Here is a 20,500-nt window from a genome sequence, read left to right as displayed (position 1 = left end):
GATATCATGACAGACCATTTTCTAAATTTGACAGTCGGTATGATGTTACGACTCTCTAATGCTGTTACTCTTCCCGCAACACATTTGTCGGTCCGTCGTAGCAATATAGCATCATTTTCGTATCATCACAGAATATGACGTCAACCCAGTTGGTTCAGATATTAGCATCGCATCAAGCAATGATTTCTTATTTGTGACGCAATATGATCTGGAGTACAGTCTCATAAGAAATAACAACATCACACTCTTCTTTGAGCACCTCTCGCGCTCGTTGTTGATGAACATTACACATAAAGACTTGCATTTACACGCTTAGAAGGTGCAATTGAGGTGAATTGCAAGAAAATCATCTTCAGTGATGAGGCACATTTTCACCTCAGCGGATTCGTCAATAAGCAGAATTGCCGCATTTGGGCGAATGACAATCCAAGAGTGATTGCCGAAAAACCAATGCACCCACAAAGAGTGACTGTTTAGTGCGGTTTATGGGCCGGCGGCATCATTGGGCCGTATTTTTTCCAAAATGAGGCCGGTCAGGCAGTTACTGTGAATAGTGTTCGCTATCGTGATATGATAACGAACTTTTTATAACCCGAGTTGGAAAATATGGATGTAAACGATATGTGGTTTCAACAGGACGGTGCCACTTGTCACACAGCTAACGAAACAATAGCTCTTTTGCGCGAAAAATTTGATAGCCGAATAATCTCACGTCGCGGCGATGTCAATTGACCGCCAAGATCATGTGATTTGACACCGTTGGACTTCTTTCTTTGAAAGAAAAGATGTACGTCGATAAGCCAGCAACAATTCAAGAGCTAAAAGATAAGATAATTCGGCACATTAACGGCATAGAACCTCAATTATGCCGAGACCGATACCGCGTCGACCATTTGGCCGATGTTTTGTTTCATACGTAATTGAGCTATACTAGTATTATCATAATAAAGAGACATCACAATAATTTCCTAAAAAAATTGTATTTTATTCAAAATCAACACCGGTCCATGAAACTTAACAATGCCCTTAAGAGCATTTGAAATGAAGCTTGGGCTCAAAATTATGTGAGTTCTTAAGCTCAACGTTTATTGTATGGTGCCCTATAACTCGTTATTCCTCGATATCTGTACTTGCAAGAAAACACTCGATACTTTTTCCGAAGCAAGTGATGTTGTTGGTACTTGGGATCGTTACTTTGTTGCAGTATTTGCTATATGGCAACGCTGCAACTATCACTCATCACAAATTCATTCCATCATCTCAAAGTAGGCTGTGTATTTTTTAATTTACCGTTATATGGTATTTTCATGTTAACTGTTCTGATAACTTTTGCATGTAGTTGGCTTTAAGAAATTGAGATTTTACAATACCTACATCTTTTGCTCGGAAAATCTTCGAAAAGGTTGACTCCAATAAATTTGCAGCCTGTAAAATATGTAATAAAAAGGTGAAGTGTTCTGTCGCTAGCAACAGATCCTTCGAAAATCAAGGGATTAACGTGCATTATTCCCGGGATCACGAAAATGGTGTCGTCAGACGCTTCCTCTTTTATAACGAATAATATTGTGGCTTAAATGTTAGCCTAGCAGCAAATAATATTGCCCAGATATTTGATCGGAGCTTTTGAGATGACTTCATGTCCCCCGATGTTGAAATTATGTGAGCCAATATGTGAGAGCACTCGTTCCCACGACAGTCGGTCGTACCTTATCAGAACGACCCGGATTTATATTCGGCCAAAAATTGTCACTCCAGCAGCATTCCCCGTACATGTTTATGCTGCTACAACAACAACTACAACAACTTGCATTGCCTTGGTGAAGGATGATTCGTCTTCGGCGTTTAGTTTTCCAAAATTCTCAGAAAACTTTTGGCCAAAAATGGTTGTGCACCACTCACTATAGATTTTTGTTTTGTTTCCGGCTTATTTGCATAATAATATATTAATTAACTTTGTTGTCTTTAAATACGGCTTGAATCATATAAGATTACTTAGTATTATTCATTACTAATAGGACTATGAATAAGTTCGTGCGTTTTTTTTTCGAAATTTGAAACTTTATTGACGTAAAATGGTTACAAATTTAATATTCAAAGTATTGTCCATCGCTTGCTACTACTTTTTCCCATCTTTCTGGCAATTCACGGATTCCCTTTGTGAAAAATTCGGTCGGTTTTGCCGCAATCCACGAATCGATCCATTTTTTGACTTCATCGTAATTACGGAAGTGCTGGTCAGCCAGGCCATGTTGCATCGATCGGAAGAGATAGTAATCGGATGGCGCAAGGTCTGGACTATACGGCGGGTGGGGTAGGACATCCCATTTGAGCGTTTCTAAGTATGTTTTGACCACTTGTGCAACATGTGGCCGAGCATTGTCATGTTGCAAAATAACTTTGTCGTGTCTATCGGCGTATTGCGGCCGTTTTTCTCGCAGTGCTCGGCTCAAACGCATCAATTGTCGTCGGTAGACATCCCCCGTAATCGTTTCATTCGGTTTCAGTAGCTCATAATACACAACACCCAGCTGGTCCCACCAGATACACAGCATAACCTTCAGGCCATGAATATTCTGCGCCGACGTCGATGTTGAAGCATGGCCAGGGTATCCATACGTTGCCCGACGTTTTGGATTGTCGTAATGGACCCACTTTTCATCGCCAGTCACAATTCGATGCAAAAAACCCTTTCTTTTGTGCCGTTGAAGCAGTTGTTCGCATGCCATAAAACGGCGTTCAACGTCTCTTGGCTTCAATTCATACGGCACCCAATGGCCTACCTTTCGGATCATTCCCATGGCTTTTAAACGTTTGGAAATGGTTGATTGATCAACTCCCAAAGTTTTTGCAACCTCTTCTTGCGTTTGAGCCGGATCTTGATCGAGCAATTCCTCCAATTCGGTATCCATGAACTTTGGCGGCGCACCCTCGCGTTCTTCGTCTTCCAAGCCAAAATCACCACTTTTAAAGCGTGCAAACCACTTCTGGCACGTTCGCTCAGTTAGAGCATGCTCACCATAAACTTCCACCAAGATACGATGACTTTCGGCTGCTTTTTTCTTCATATTAAAATAATGAAGAAGAATTCCCCGCAAAAACACATTATTTGGCACGAAATTCGACATTTTCAAGTGTGGTAAAAATATTGTTGTTTACGCTTCAAATAAAAAACTTATACTGACGTTTGTGCCTTACGACAGTAGCTCTCCAATGAATGTTTGGAAATGTGGATCGATGGAATAATAATCAAGTTACGCCATCTGTTGTAAAACCGCACGAACTTATTCATAGTCCTATTACTTTCTTATTGCTTATTTTATGGAGTAGATTAATTATTTTGTTTATTTTATTTTTTATTTTTAACATGAACACAAATGTTTTTGGAGTTGGTAGCGTTTCGTGAGCTAGAAGCACCAGCAGCATCTACGGCATGGTTTGCAGGGAAGATAAAACTGATGGAGCTAAGTGAATATCATGGGCCTACCCGATTCTAGAGGCTGGTTTGTTTTGGTATATTTTTGTTAATTTTTGTTGAACAGCTTATCTGAAATATTAAATGATATATTTTTAAGGCATCTTTAAATGATTTCGGTTATTGAATTTTTACATTTTAAAAAGGTGAACCATAGAGCGGATCTCAGAATTGGGGATTGAGAATTGAATTTGCCGCTAATATTGGCATCCCTAGTAGGTATACTGCATACTTGCTAAAAGGGCAAACACCAAAATGGCAAAAATTGCGACTCAGCGATGAAGACTGTCATTACAATAACAACTACTGCAATAATAAAATCGCGAATAGGCATTGTGTGGCAAAAGTTTTATACAGAAACAAAATACACTAACACCAGCGCCAGTTGAAAGGCAACTTGGCAAAAGTGAACTTTATTAAAAAGTACTCAAAGCATCAAGTAATAAAATGCATAGCAGTTGGCGGCAACAACAACAAGAATATGTAGTAACAATACCAACACCAACAGCAAATCAATGTTGGTATAAGTAAATAAGCAGTAAAAAGTTTTGTAAATTATGGCATGGCAAAAAAATTAAGAAGAGGGCATTGGTGGGCTGTGTAAGGAAGGCTTGCTGGTAAGTTTTATTACTTCAGGAGACATATTATCTGTCTGTAGATGCATACGGTTATATAGAGTGCGAGGTCGCAAGCACTAATGAAAATACTGTAAATATTCAACCCAATCTAATATTTTTACAGTTGCAATTGTGAAAGTTACTTATACGCCACGCACAACCACGAACAAAGTTTTCTCTAACGAATGTGAAAAGAGCAAATATGTATATATGGAGGCGTAAAGTCAGGAATTAGATCACTTGGCCACTTATCTGAGACTGAGGCTAATCAATATTTATGACACGATATAATTGGAAATTATCTGTTCTGTACATATGTATGTATATTTTTCGCCTTTCCGCACAACCGGTTTTTTAAACACGAATTCTCTTGGCTTAAATGCTTTCAGATATTGCTTATTGCCCATTGAACTTTTACATAAAAAGTCTCCCTCTAAGTCATTACTATAACAAATAATTTTGTTTTCAACTTTCATATAGCATTCTCGTCAAGACTCGTGTTATTATCAGGAAAAAGTGCTTGAAAGCCCAGAATTACACCTTTGCGCTTCAAAAACCTGTGGTTTAACTGCGAATGGACAAATCTGAGAACGATACATGCAAGGCTATAGGTTAATGAGCTTCAATTCTTAGTGTTGTATTAAAAATTAATATAGATAACAGAAGTATGGGCGGACATTTAGCCTTAGTATATATAAAAGAGGACTAGTCGCGTGCTCGTAAGACAGAGTGACAGACAAACATATCTGGCTAAATCGTCTTCTCTCTTCAATCTGAGCATTTTCGTTTATGTATCTATCTCGATTCCTTGCATGAAGAAAACTATGTTGCCCTTGTGTAAGCTAAAAAAACGAATAACCAAATCTTCAAAACCCGTTAGTTTGCAGATAAATGTTCATTAAGCGTTTTTTGCTTCTATTAGTTCTCCATAAATATTTAATATTATTTTAATTAACACCCTGCTAGTGTTAAGTAACAGCGCTGGCATCTGCACAGAGGCATCTTTACCTCTGGCATCTTTACAACAAATTCTATCAGCAGCAGGTTAGGTTTGATTGATGGTTGATCACCTTCACCTGGTCCAAAGTTTTGCCAAGAGAGTGTAAAGAGGTGTATACCTTAAGTCCGACTCATGAGAACCCTGAATGAGGAAAGGAGCACCATACCAATGTAAGGGGTGTTCAATTTTGAGGGCTCAGATTTTAAATGATTGGGCAATCTTTATTATTTTTGTGTAGAACACTTCATACCATTTATTTTTAAAGATAATAACAAAGATAAAGGTGCGCCGTAATGCGGCCATCCGTAAACACCAATTTTGAAAGACTTGCTGAAGGACTCGCTTGGAGATACCGACCGATCTCGTGAATAACTTTAGTAATGTTGGCTTCCAGTACTTCTATCGCTGCTGGTTTATTCACAAAGTATTTATGTAGACTTTGCATACTCGTACAAATAAAAATCAATCTTAGTGGCCACTCCGCTGGTCCGAGACGAGAGATAAATTGCTCCTCGAAACAACGATGCAGTAAATCTATTTTTTTACGAGCTGTATTGGCAAATGTTATGGAGATCGCGGGTATCAAAAAGTCGTTTACCATGTCACGATAGCGTACGCCATTCACTGTTGCACTGTCGCCAGCCTCGTCTTTGAAGAAATATGTGCTTATGATTCGTGAGTCTATATATGTAAATAAAATAAATAATTGGCGCGTACACTTCTGTTAGGTGTTTGGCCGAGCTCCTCCTCCTATTAATGGTATACATCTTTATGTTGTTTCACAAATGGAGGGACCTACAGTTTCAAGCCGACTCCGAGCGGCAGATACTTTTATGAGGAGCTTTTTCATGACAGAAATACACTCGGAGGTTTGCCATTGCCTGCCGAGGGGCGACCGCTATTATAAAAATGTTTTTATTAATTTTACTTTCACCGAGATTCGAACCAACGACCTCTCTGTGAATTCCGAATGGAATCATGCACCAACCAATTCGGCTACGGCGGCCGCCTTATGTATGTATATTTATATATATATGTACTTATATTCCCGTAGTTGCTAGGTGGAACCAACAGCCTCAAGCCCAAAGGTCGCACCAAACGGTTGTTTTCAATAGATGTATTGGATGCTCTTGAATGGCTTCGGGTTACTCTTCAGCCTATATATTCTTATTGACGTAGCCACTAAGTTGACGTGTACTTTTCACAGAGCGTCGATTTTTGTAATGCAATTGTACGATTTGTAAACGTTGTTGAGGCGTAAGTCTTTCCATGATGGAATGCCAATAAATACGGAAAAGAATTATGTATCTAGTTTGGCAGTAGTCACGCGTGATCTGTCAAAAAAAACCCCTATTGGAAAAAGTACCTCCACTCTGATCACTCTTTAATATTAATGGCGTTCAGCGAAACGTTAAACAATAACACAGTTAGTCTTTCAGGTTGTCCTTCATAATGGCTTCGTAACACTTGCTCTACAGGCTCCTTCCCTTTTTACAGATTAGGTTAGTATTAGTAAAAACTGTGCCCCCAACTACTAATCTACAAACTACTTTTGTGAGCATAAATACGTAGTTACTGAATTTTGCATTGTTAATGCATCCCACAAGTAAATAATTATTTATTAGTATTATAAATTATAATTTTTGGCATAGAGACTTGCCTGGTAACTCTGTTTTAAGATAGCTGAGGTAAGGATGGATAACCGTGTATGGGAGGTTGATCGATGATTAGTTTGCATCAGGTTTAGCTAGCTCATCCACTCACTAATTTCCTTCATATCCTCGGTAAGCCGTAGCCCTAGCCGATAGTTAGTCAACTGTTGATGCAAAGCTCAACAATTTAGGTTCTATATGGCCACACCCAAATCGAATTGGTCATTGCAGCCATTATCACCCTAATATAACCAACAAGTGTCATATATTTCACCATATTGTTGAGTGTCAACTGTTATAGGAAATAACCATTTCTTGCCATTTTTTTTTTTATTAATTCATATTCGCTATAAAAATCAAACCAACAATCTTTAAATTAATAATCAATATGCACGCATAAGCTTCTGGCAAAATGATTAGAAACATGTTTTCCGCCGCGCATTCTTGGTATATTTTTGCTGCCTTCTTACTTACCTGTTCATAAAAGTAAGAGAAGAGTGAGGTAGAAAATATGAACTAACCCACATTAATACACAACTTAAAACTAAATATTGGTTTGAAAAAATGCATTAGGATAAGTGACATGGCAGGAAGAAGCATGTCTTCCACTCATCTTTTAGGAAACACATTTACAACAATACTTGTGCATGCCTAAGAACATATACGAGTATTCAAGGACAGGTGAGGCAGCGGTAATTCAAGAATGCATTACGCAGATGACAGTTTCTATGTACCGCAAGGTATTTCAACAATGGGGAAAAATTCAAATTTTGTTAAGGACCGAAGCAAGAAGTTTGCGTTTAAAATCGTACGAGTGCAGCAAGCGAGCGAAAACATAGCAAATAGAAAATGGAAATAGTAAACGCTTGATGTGGTATACACCAGATGACACAGTGTGGCCTACTGTGGTTTGTCATTTTATTGACGGCTTACCAAATCAATTTCTTCAAGTGAAATGTATAATAATCGCGTATGATGCAAGTTTTTTTTTTTTGAGAATCCCTAATAAATCCATCGTCAATATAAGCATTTACACGTCATTGACAGAAATACTCCCTACCGCGTAAAATAATCGTTATTTGCCTTTGTGCCATTCTGAAGTGAATTCACAATTTTTACTTGTTCACTGTTACTTTTTTTGGGTCAATTTATGCGAATCGATTATACGATGATTATCGCCCGACATTTATAGAGAAAGTTTTATAATTTTCATGCTCTAACTAAATTTCTCTCTCGAGAAGAGAGAAAGCACTATAGAAGAGGTTGCTTCCTTAAAATAATAAAAATTTGTGAGTTACACAGCGCATCCAAGCGAAATAGGAAGTAAAATGAAGACAATCCAATCAAAAATTAATAATAATTTTTTTATAAAGGTGTTAATTCTAAAAGAAAAACCAATTAGAGAAATAATTGCGCTATCATTTACCACAAATTTGATAAAGTAAGTATGGAGAATACGCACAACTCTTCGCAAGCAACAGCTTATATATATATGTAAGTGTGCACGCGAGTTCTCTTCTTTGCGTAGCGAGAACAGAAACGAACTTATGACCAGATTCTTTATTCCTTTGGATTATTTTACAGGGCCTTCCAAGTACGAATTGCCTTTTTAGCAATGGTGGGATTTTTTTTTGTTTTTTTTTTTTGCACTAGCCTGCCATCCCAGAAGTTGTGGGTTCGAATCCCAGGTTAAGCACGGTCCTCGCACTTCTCCAAATTTCCTTAATCTCCCTGTTTCTAAAAAAAAAAACCTTACTCCCACTCAATTTGCATTGTGGCTTCTAAAACAAGCAAAACACAAATAGTTACACATTACATCACTAGCGTCAGCAAGAGGAAGCGGACAACCGCGGTAATAGCGCAGATAGACTAAATTTAGCGAAGTCCTCAAACACCTGCGCGATTCTTCTGCCAGAAAAATTTGAGACACAGTTGGCGCTCATGCATTAGCTTTTCAACGATCAGATGCAGATTCTCTGATCCCTATTCGGTGAGATGAAAATGCACTTCGTTAGAAAAGATGATTTTGACGGTTTTTCAAAAAAATGAGCAACATTGATTTTGGTAATCGGCATCAGATTCCTTGCAGGGGGAGGATGTCAAGCACATGCAGTGAGGATCTCGACTCTCTTCCCCCAAAGGTAGCCATCTGTTAGTAGCGATAACAAAATTGAGCCTCATCACAGCCTCCTCAGGCTCTCCAAGATATTGGCCGACTGACACAAATAAAATACCCGATTTAATCGACTTTTGTGTAGCAAATGGTAGAGAAATAATTGCGCTATCTCTTCCTGTTTCTAGAAAAAAAAAAAACAAAAAACAAATAAAAAATCTCAGTCCCCAAACCCAACATGTTCTCCATTCCATCCTTACTCTCGCTCAATTTGCATTGTGGCTGCTAAAACAAGTGGCAGGCTAATCACTTACCCTGCCAGAAATCAAATAGATTAACGAAACCAACGCAAGACAAGTCTTGTCGAGGCCCTATGCTCCCGAGAGGAGTGAACAAAGAAAACAAGCTTACGCGATTTTGGTCGAGTTTAACAAACCGCGTCAATTGTTTCTTTGTCGTGCTAACCAGCGCCAATTAGACACACCAAGTGATCTTTCCAACGCAGAGGAGGCCTTTCTCTTCCTGTGCTAGCAACAGCTGGTACCGCATTGAATACTTTCAGAGCCGGAGCGTTTGTATCCATTTGCACGACATGACCCAGCCAACGTACCCACTTCACAATTCAATAATGTCTATTTCGCATTTCTTTTTGAGAATTGTAGGAAAACAGAGAGTCAAATTCGCTATGGAAATGGTGGATCGAAGAAAACTACTTTTCGAGAAATTATTGTATAACCGTGCAACAAATCCCGGAATAAATACGATATAGGCAACTTTACAGCTTAACAACTTGTTTCCCTACTATTTTGCGTGGGAAACAATAATGCCGAAGATAAAAAACTGTTGCTGCTTATTTTGGAGATTACGCAATTAAATCTTTGGTGCTTTTGATAAATAAAGTCTAGCTAATATCTGTGAAGTCTAGCTAATATCGGCCGCCGTAGCCGAATGGGTTGGTGCGTGACTACCATTCGCAATTCACAGAGAGAACGTCGGTTCAAATGTCGGTGAAACACCAAAATTAAGAAAAACATTTTTCCAATAGCGGTCGCCCCTCGGCAGGCAATGGCAAACCTTCGAGTGTATTTCTGCCATGAAAAAGCTACTCATAAAAATATCTGCCGTTCGGAGTCGGCTGAAACTGTAGGTCCCTCCATTTATGGAGCAACATCAAGACGCCCACCACAAATACTCCCTTGGCTAAACACCCAAAAAGGGTCTACATATATATAAATCGTTCTTTATGGAGAATATATCGCAAAGGAAAAATAATTTCGTGTTAAACTTCTTACCGGCTCTCACACATAGGAGAACGCTTGTTACACAGAATATGTATTTATTTTATTTCCGATGCGTTCAATTCCCTTTTTGCAATATATTTTATTACTCTTTACTTCATTCCATGCGATAATTTGCGGCACTTTAGATTTATCATTACAGTTTCCTTAATTGGATTGTGTGTGTTTTCACATTTTATTCATTAACTCACCAAATCAGTTACATTGGTATTTCATTCAACTTTTTTGTCTATGTTATGTGCATACATATTTACATTTACTTTCACTTTTTAAAGTTCATAATATCATATCCGATTCCCCCAGAGACCGCCATCTGAATACACTTAAGTTAAATTGGATTTCGTCGTAATAGTAGACTAAAATATTTTGCCTTTTTAATTAAAAACATTAATTTTATTAAAAACTTCCATTTAACCCAAAATGACAATGGCAATAAAAACACGAAAAAGTACTTATCAAATCGTATTAAGGAATTTGGTGTGCCAGAACACCGGATATCATTGTTACCTTCGTCAGTATAGTACAATTATGTAAATGTGTATGTATGTGCATGGCTTAAGTAAATCTTAGATATGAGCCAAGAATTCTAGGAATACAATTTATATAAATAGCATTATGAATGTTGCGTAAATATTTTTCTGATGCTATTAACTACATGCGATACCAAAAATAGCAGGCGGAGAATAAAATCTCCCTACAATTTCATTCTCCGCCTGCTGATGCCCTTATACGTCGATACATGTGCTTATGGAAATGCTTACCTATGTATGGTAAGTATGTACGTATGGCACTCACTATGCTTATATGTACATGTGTGCGCACAACGACCAACCAACCCACCTGTACTTGTTTACCTATTAGAAAAACTGTCAATGCTGCATCCAAAGCAGACAACTGTCCCAGCATAATCCCATTAAAAACCAATTCAGCATGAAAATTTACTTAGCGCTTCGGTTTAGCGCACACAAATTGGTGTGGTTGAGAATTTTCACAGCCGCGTGGAAGGATGAGAAAACTACACTTGCTCGTGCTTACACAATCCCCTTATACAGCTTTTGTCTTGCTGGAAGCAGCGTAACTGTATATATTTAATTTAATTAATAATATTAAAACTTTTACTAAGACAGCTCAACAACCAACAAATCCGGTGCATCGTCACGAAGAAAATATACCCACAAATAGGGGAATATTTGCAGTGAATTTAGTTAGGACGAAACTTTGTTGAATTTCAGCTCAAAATTTTGGCAGTGCGCTTAACTCTTGCCGGAAATCGGCATGATAATTAACTGCGCTCTTTCCCACAAGATAATTCGAAATCGTAAGGTAAAGAAGCTATGATAAAACACAAATGTTGGGTGTGGTCGAAATTGTTAGGTCACATATGGCTATGGCTTGTAATCACATTGTCATAGAAAAGTGTTCAGTATGGCTCAAATAGTAGTTTATTTTCAGAAATTTAGATAAATTAACAAAACAATTTTTTTTTCAATATACTGCTGGTTTACTCGAAAGAGCAAGTATTCCCACAATTTATCGAAAACAATTTAATTCATGTGGCTTTCTCGGCTGGCTTCGCAGTCGGGATCCTGTTAACCCAGTTTTCCAAGATCTTACATACATACACACATAATTGGCGCATACATCCTTTTTGGGTGTTTGGCCGAGCTCCTGCTCCTATTTGTGGTGTACATCTTTATGTTGTTCCACAAATGGAGGGGTCTACAGTTTCAAGCCAACTCCGAACGGCAGATATTTTTATGAGAAGCTTTTTCATGGAATAAATATAGACCTTTGTTTGTAGAATAGCCGTAGCATATAGCTAATCTCTAATCTTTCTCAAATAAACTTAGGCGACTATTAGTTGTATTCAAAAATTACTTGACAATAAGCTTGCGTTTTAAAGTCAAGTTATATACTCAAGTCATCCAAATAATTCAAAATCGGGCAACGTGGCGTATACGTTATATTATTATTAGAAAGTGATTCTAAATTTAATACATTCGGATTGGGTACTTCATGTAGTAGACTTAGTATTTTCTTGCTGCTTAAAAATTCTCTGCGGCCGTAGTACTGAATGGGGTGGTGCATGACTACCATTCGGGAGTGCGTGGGCTCGAATCTCCGAACCTAACGGAAGTGTACGCGTCAATTATTTATTTATTTTAATTCTCTCTACGTTGAATAAGATAGCTCACTCTTTTTGGGTGTTTGGCCGAGCTCCTTTTCCTATTTGTGGTGTACATCTTTATGTTGTTCCAGAAATGGAGGGGCCTACAGTTTCAAGCCAACTCCGAACGGCAGATATTTTTTATGAAAGGCTTCTTCATGGCAGAAATATACTCAGATGTTTGCCATTGTCTGACGAGGGGCAACCGCTATTATAAAAAATATTTTCTATCAGTTTTCATATTACGTAGGTTGACTCAGTTACAGTTGTAGCAACCGCTTCATGCTGCTGATGCATACCTTGCGAATAGTGCCATCCACAAAGTTCGAGAGCTGAGATTTTGTCAACCTTCCAAGATCGCTCGAACTCGTGGATCCTCAGGTACCAGAAAAATTTTGAGACCTTACAAGTTTGAAGCATGAAGCCTATCCATCCAGGAGCAGACCGCAGATGATCAAGGGAATCCCAATCCACGCCTTCAAACTTCTTCCCCGGCAAAACTACCTCATATGTCCTTGTTTGTCCAGCGCATCTGCCTCGCAGTTTTCGCAATATCGTAATGTCCAGATACCCAGATAAGACTTATATCAAAGAATTTGGATGCGATCGAAAGTGAAGCCAGGCATTTTCTGCCCAATTTCGAGTACACCGATATCGAGCCTAGGGCCCTAATAGCCGCTTGACTATCGGAGTAAATATTTACTTTCGTGACTGTTATACACAAGTACGCAGTTACCTCTATTTTAGTTACCCCTGTTTGGAACACATTGCAGTAGTGCGGTAACCTGAACTTGAGTCTGATGGGGAGCTATCCGCCGACCATTTCTTCTAACTTCAAGACGATAAATATGGTATTGATGTATTGGCTATTGGCAACCACACGAGCCCCAATTGAATGAATGAATAAAATTGGAGGCTTGCACTTCGATCTCACGATCTTTTGTGTCCTCTACACATCCCAGTACCTCAACCACAATACCTCATCCCTTATTAAACTTAAGATAGAGATGAGTTGGGCTGAGCGTACATGCCTTTCTTCTGACTGCACCTATAATTTTGATACCAGATAACATTTCTTAGCCTCAACTCTTCACTTCTAAGCTTCTCCTTGATGGGCTCGAGTCCTATCAGTAACGAGATAGCAGCATCTCTTACCAGTGCATCCGCTACTTCGTTCCCAGTTATGCTCCTGTGTCCTGGGACACATACGAGCCTGGCGCGATTGTGCGTTTCTAACAAGACATGGCCTCATTTAGTTTGTTACACCTCGCCCTTTGTCGATCCAATTTCTATTTGGCCTCCAATAATTTCTGGCGATCCTCAGCAAATTCGTTTTTTTTTCATTGATGATATCTGCTTTCTAATCAAATCTGCAACCATTTCTTCATACTTGCTCCACTTTGCTAGAAATAGTCATAAAGCGGACATATTGGCATTGAGTCGATTCTGTTGTTCAATGTAACATGCGCTGAAAATCGTTTTACCCTTTTCAAGGCATTCAATATGAAAGGCCTTCTTATGAATAGTCTTCTTCGGTTAAGTTTTCATCCACCACGAGAACTACTCAGTGTTGCCTGTTTATTTTCCTTTGATGTATCCATACTTCGACGATGATTACAAGACAGCGCAGAACTCACTCCTTGGAAATCATCAAGCAATGACGTTTCTTGTTAGCTATGAGCAAATATGCCACGTACATATCTTACGGATAGTTTTTCAATATACAAATATTCACACCCAAATTCACATTTTCGATTGTTGCAAAATTTGAAATAAATTATTTTTTATAATAATTAAATTTTTGTCCATAAAGAGACACTAAACGTATGAATATTTGGATACGTTTTTATGTCGGCGTTGGGAAAAAATTGCGCATTTAAATAAATTTAGCTTAATTCATTTTCCCCTACCCTCAATGTATTTAAAAACATTAAAAATCTGTGTGTGTTTTATACTTCTTGCATGAATTTTAGCAGATTAAACCTAGCACATGGACCTTTTTACTCCTTCAGCAGAAGTTATGCACATCCATACACCTCGCGACAAAACAAACGCATATTAACTCAACTTTGCAACCCCATTGCTTGACTTGTTTCAGTTTTTAGTCTACAACAATATTGAAAAGAACGAGAACGAAAAGCGTGTTGACCGAGCACGGACGGTCCAACTACAGGCCTATGGTGGAGTTATATAGAGGCGATTTCAGTAAATCGCAAAACTGCGAATTCTTATATGCTGCCTTATTTTCAGTGAAATCCAATCGCCCAAAATTGTATGATATTAATTTTTCACACAAATAATAGAAAATGGGAACAAATTTAACTGTTTTTTATAAAAGTATAGCTTGTTGTCTAATTAAAGCCATATAAATGCAATTTTCGAATTTTATACAAAAATAAATATAAGCATTCATACATACATGCACATAATCTGTAAGAATTTAATAAACCCCTTTGGCTGCCATGCTTGTAAACTATTTACCGAGTAGTACTGTATTTACAGGTGCGCAAATTCCCTGAAATACAAATTTATACTGAATGCTAGACAAACGCCCAAACATACTAGCAAATGTATGAATATGCATTCATGGTCTGCGTACACGTGAGTATAAAATGTGGCTTTACATATGGAAAAGCTGAAGAATATGTGCATGCATATGCATTTGTGCCTACAGCAGCGGCAAAGTAAGCAACGAATATATGTATTTCGATGAGTATGGAAAATATGCGAAAAAGCTGATGCACAAACAAGTACACATATACAAAATACTGAAAAGTAACTGGCGGCAAAAATATTTATTTGAATTCAGAAAACTGCAATTGCACGTAGCAGTCGGAAAATGTGCACAATGACAAACGGAGGCATCGATTCAGTGGTAGCCAATGTGTACCATAGGAATTCACAATTACTTAAGTGCATGTGAAAATAAATTCAATCAAAAATATTGGAAAATTATTGAGTGACCACCTAAAGGGTTTTCCAATAAGAGGTGTAATTCCCGCGCCGTCTTGTTGAAAATAAGCGTTATCCAGATCAATATCATCCAATTCAAGCCATAAAAAATCGTTAATCATCTCTCGATAGCGCAATCCATTCACCGTAACTGTTGTTCCAGCTTCAGTAAGGTCCAATGACTCCGCCGGACCATAAATCGCACCAAACAGTCACACGTTGAGGTTAGAGAGGCTTTTCAACAATAACTCTTGGATTTTCTGAGCCCCAGATCCGACAATTTTGCTTGTTGACGAAGCCACCGAGGTGGAAATGGACCTCATCACTCGAAGGAATTCCGGATCCTTTTCATGCATTTCAACGACGCAATCAGCAAAGACATGACGTTGTTGATGATCGGCCGGCTTGAGTTATTGTGTTAACTGGACTTTATAAGCCTTAAGACCCAAATCTTTATGCAAAATACGATGTAATGACGTTGGTGGAATTCGAAAGATCGGCGAGTAATGGACAAACCTGTGTTTTCTTCAACACTTTCAGCTACAACAGCATTATTTTCGGCGGTTCGGTTATTCTTCACATCACTAACTGGTCCCAACAGCTCGAATATTTTCACCACTTTCTGTATTGCGGTTCGACAAGATACTTCACGATGACCCAAAAATGTTGGAGTTTTACGAACCGTCTCTGCCAAATGTTCACCATTTTTATAGTAAAATTTAATAATTTCAATGCGTTGTTTAAGCGTGTATCGTTCCATTTTTGTTAATGGCGTAGTTTCTACTTGTCAAATATTAAAAAATTACAGCTTCAAAAGTGACATCTACCGAAATAGCGGGCTATTCAAAATAACACCTGTTATTGGAAAACCCTTTACATACATAGAGACAAAATTGTCAATATGTCAAAATTGCTAAATGAAATCAATTAAAATACCGATGATGTTAACATGAGCTAAATTAAAGATGCTAAAGAACTTGAGGACAGTCGCCGTAGCCGAATGGATTGGTGCGTGACTAAAATTCGGAGTCGCCTACGTACGAAATTCCATGCATGAGACATCAAAGGAAAACGTTTTTTCTAGTTGCGGTCGCCCCTCGCTAGGCAATGGCAAACATCCGAGTGTATTTCTAGCACAAAAAAGATCCTCATAAAAAACCATTTCCCCATTCAGGTTCGGCTTAAAACAGTAAGTCCCTCCTTTTGTAGGACAACGTTAAGACGCACGCCACAAATAAGAGGAGGAACACGCCAAAGCACTTAAGGGGGGGGTAGGGTCACAAAATCGAATTTTTTTTTCTTCACTCATCTTATAGTAAATCATTTCAAGAATGTTGTGTCAAAATTTTAAGTGGATCGGAGCAGAACTCTCAAAGTTATAGCCTTTGTAGGCACTCTACCTCGAATGCGGAGCATCGATAATTTCTCAGAGTCATTTTTTCAAACGCGTTTTTCCCGAAACGACTTCTTAAAAGTCGGTGCCAATCACAACTCCGAAACTATTCAACCGATTCTTTTCAAATTTGGCACACGTTTTCTAAATCAAAAATATCTCCCCCCTACACTGTTTTTTTTTATTTTTTGTTTTTTAAGGTTGTTTTTCACTTACAAATATGGCGAAATTTTTCGCCAAAAATGCTCGTTTTACGTTTTTTTGCCACCAAAACTACAAAAATGAAAAAAAAAAAATTTTATTAATGTAGGGGGGAGCATTACGTCATACTTTAACTGAAAAATTCGACTTTTTTAGTTTCAGATGATTCTACGACAAATGCCGATTGGCACCGCAGAGCACCTCTCGAAAAACATATCTCCAAAAAAACTCTGTCATGGGCTTATTTGTCAATATTTTATTATTAATATTTTTTAAAAACTTATTGAAAAGATGTACAATAACATGTAACTGATTTTATTAAAGTATCTTAAGCCATATTTCTGTAAAAAATTCACAAAAAAAGTGTTTTTTTTAGCGCTAAACTCTACCTCCTCCTTAACAGAAGTGTACGCGCCGATTATTTTATAAAATTTTTTTTTTAGGAATTTGAGGAACAGGTTCTATAAGTAATACTTTCGTTATTCGAAAGGTTCAAAACGCTAAATAAACTACAGAATAGAACGCTCAAAAATTCGTGCCTTTAAATTTTTTTGATTATAATCTGGTAGATAATTTCATGGCATAAATTTTTTGAATTTAATATCCGGCATATGTCCGCCGTGGCTACGAGTTACATGGTCTATTTTAATTGCAGTCCAATTTTTTACTACTGGCTTGAATGGCGGCTTGAATATTGCAACAAGTCGATTGTCAAATGCGGCAAGTTAGGTCTTGTTGGAACCAAATGTCGTCGATATTTAGCTGATAAATTTTTAGAAACAAAAATTCAGTCACCATGGCTCGATAGCGCTCGCCATTCACAGTAACAGTAACTCCCTACTCATTTCGAAAGAAACAAGAACCGATGATGCCGCCAGTGCACTATGAACTTCGCTAACAATTTTTTTTTTTTTGCTTTTTTCTAAGTAAATTTCCACAGTTTGGAAGCGTTGTTTTGACCTTAAACGATTCATGGTGACTTCCCAAACCTTATTCAGACAGATATATTAACGCAGTTTGCAATTACCAGCTTTCAAACCAAAATTATCGATTTCGACAGTTCTAAATACAAATTTTTCATATAATAAAAATGCAAATTTTTCATATAATAAAAAAATTACTCAAATACAAAACTGTCCTTATACTTAAATAAATTTCTTATTTTATCAATAAAAGCTATGGTAGTTTTGGCAACTATTCTTGAGAATTATCCCAATAGCTGGCAAAGAAGCGCTTTTAAACCTACCACCGCTAATGAAAGAAAAATTTAAAGGAGGGGTTCTTACTGGACTCCTCAATATCTTAAACAAGGTCGAACATGCAACATGCATTATGACTCAGATGAATAGCCACAGGGAACCCGTACAATATTTTACTAATAGATGCAAGGTTATCTTGCCCTCTCGGCAAACGAAGGTTCGAGAAAGTAAAAATTTAAAATACTTTCGGACAAAATTTAAAATACTTCAGTCCTCAAAGACTTAAATAGTTTTACGCTTAATGCAAAAGTCCTTATAAAATGCAACAATGCACTCAGCAATGCACCGAACATGAAGGACACGAAGAAAAACGTAAGGCAGACTTTTATGCCAAAAAAGGGGCGGAAGGGTCATTTATTGGACCAACCCTATTTTTCTGCTTTAACAAAAACAACCCGAAATAGGAAACAAAAAATGGAGCCATTAACAGATAAGGAAATACTGGTACGGCACAAACGGCCTCAATCACTCCAAAGAGTTCTGAGGAGCACTTACAGGCTACTTTGCCTGCAATGAACATTTCAGTACAATAGGACTATTTGGCACTAGTTTATGCAGGTTCTGTTGTTATTAAGAGGAGTCCATGGAACACTTAATCACCAATTGCGAAGCATTAGATCACAGGAGACACATAATTTTAGGCTCGTACTTACTAGAGGATTAAAGCTTACAAATGCTGCCTCCTAAGGAGCTGGTTCCATTCCTCGCAATACGAAATATTAAAATCAAGCACTTAGGGGCACATAATAGATGAATCGGGTCGCAGTGTATAATTATATTGCTGTAGCTGCGCGTATAAGAATTGAAATATAAAAATCGCACAAGTTGCTCATAAACTCGCATATAACTAATTTATAATATTTTCACCTGACTTTGTTTACAGCTCAGATAAATGTTTGCTGCCTGCAAATATATTTCAAATCTTAAACACAGCACAGCCTTTCATTACCATTTAAAAGCTAATACACCTGTACTTATGTAGATATGTATATATATGACTATAAACTCACGCGTCATAACAACAATTTTAAAAACTTCTTAGCTGGAATTTGGGACAAATAATAAAAACAATAAAGACGTATCAACAATTACAAAATCTCCATCATTTCACCGAGATCCCAAATGCAGATGCCCACACACACTTCTCTACACAGCCTCATATCTGGTCGTGTCCTTTTAACCCATAGCATAATACAAAGTGATGCTGTGTCAAAGCAACAGGACACACATCTCTATTGTTTGGTATAAAGACCTCTACCCTCGATTTTGTCGTAGTGAGCAACAACAGCTTCGTAGCGTTCTCAATTACATTGTAATGCTTGTTATCACCGTTTTGGGATCCTTGCTACTTACTACACTCGCACTTACTTAGCACTTTTTTATCTATTACATTGTACAGCTTAGATGACAATGATGAAGATGTTATCTTCTACGAATAACAAAAGAAAGTGCAATGAAAAATTGCACTTTGACAACAAGCAGGTTGCTCCTTAGTGATTTTTTTTTATGCCCTCAGATATACAGGTGCTTGGTCTTTAACCCCATAAAATGGCAGCAAATGCGGGCAAAGCACAGCAGCTGTCAATTCACCTTTCTACCAGCAATGTTGCACTTATTTTGCTTTTATTGTCATTTTTGCTGTTGCTGTGGTTACTTACTGATTTATTATGAGCAAAATCCTTAGTCTGCACGTTGCTGACATAGCCTTTTAATGCAACATATTGACAACTTTGTGAAATATTTTCTACACAATATGCAAGATTGCTTCTTGAAAGGCAGATACACTCTTCATTTGGCATAAATTTGTCACAGGCAACGGTAGATTTTACCTTTTATTTACTTTATCTGTCAACACAAAGATTTAGAGCAGCAAGTGAGTGATAAGTAAGTCGCTTGGAGATACTTGAAATCTATTTTTGATTAATGTTAGCCCAGTTGCAAAAATGTATAAGTATGAGTCTTAAATTCAATCAAAGAACCATGAAAGTCGAAAAATTTAAATACAGCCTGCGACGAGGGTAGCACTTAAATATTTTGACCAGTTTTGACTATTCTTCTGTATTTTTTTGTGCCCATTATTAATGCTACTGTCTATCAAAAACCATATAAATCCAATCTAAATTTCGGACATTTGTTGTATGTAGAAAAATAGAAAATCCGCAACGCCTTCTGGGAAAAGTAGCTAGGTAGGTAGGAGAAATGGTTGAAGCGCCAGTCTGGAACTCACAACAACTACTAAAGCGCCGTTTTGATACCATAATGAGACCTCCAACAGGCAGATATCTACAGCCAGCCAGAGCTGTTGATATAATGGAGAAGATTGATGGGATTTAGGTTGGCGCACTGCCCCAGGCAGTAGAAGAAAGGAGTACCCAG

Source organism: Anastrepha obliqua, chromosome 3 (assembly GCF_027943255.1).
Source record: "Anastrepha obliqua isolate idAnaObli1 chromosome 3, idAnaObli1_1.0, whole genome shotgun sequence".
Classification (NCBI taxonomy): domain Eukaryota; kingdom Metazoa; phylum Arthropoda; class Insecta; order Diptera; family Tephritidae; genus Anastrepha; species Anastrepha obliqua.
The sequence above is the reverse complement of the archived record's forward strand: the minus strand, read 5'-3'. Positions refer to the sequence as shown.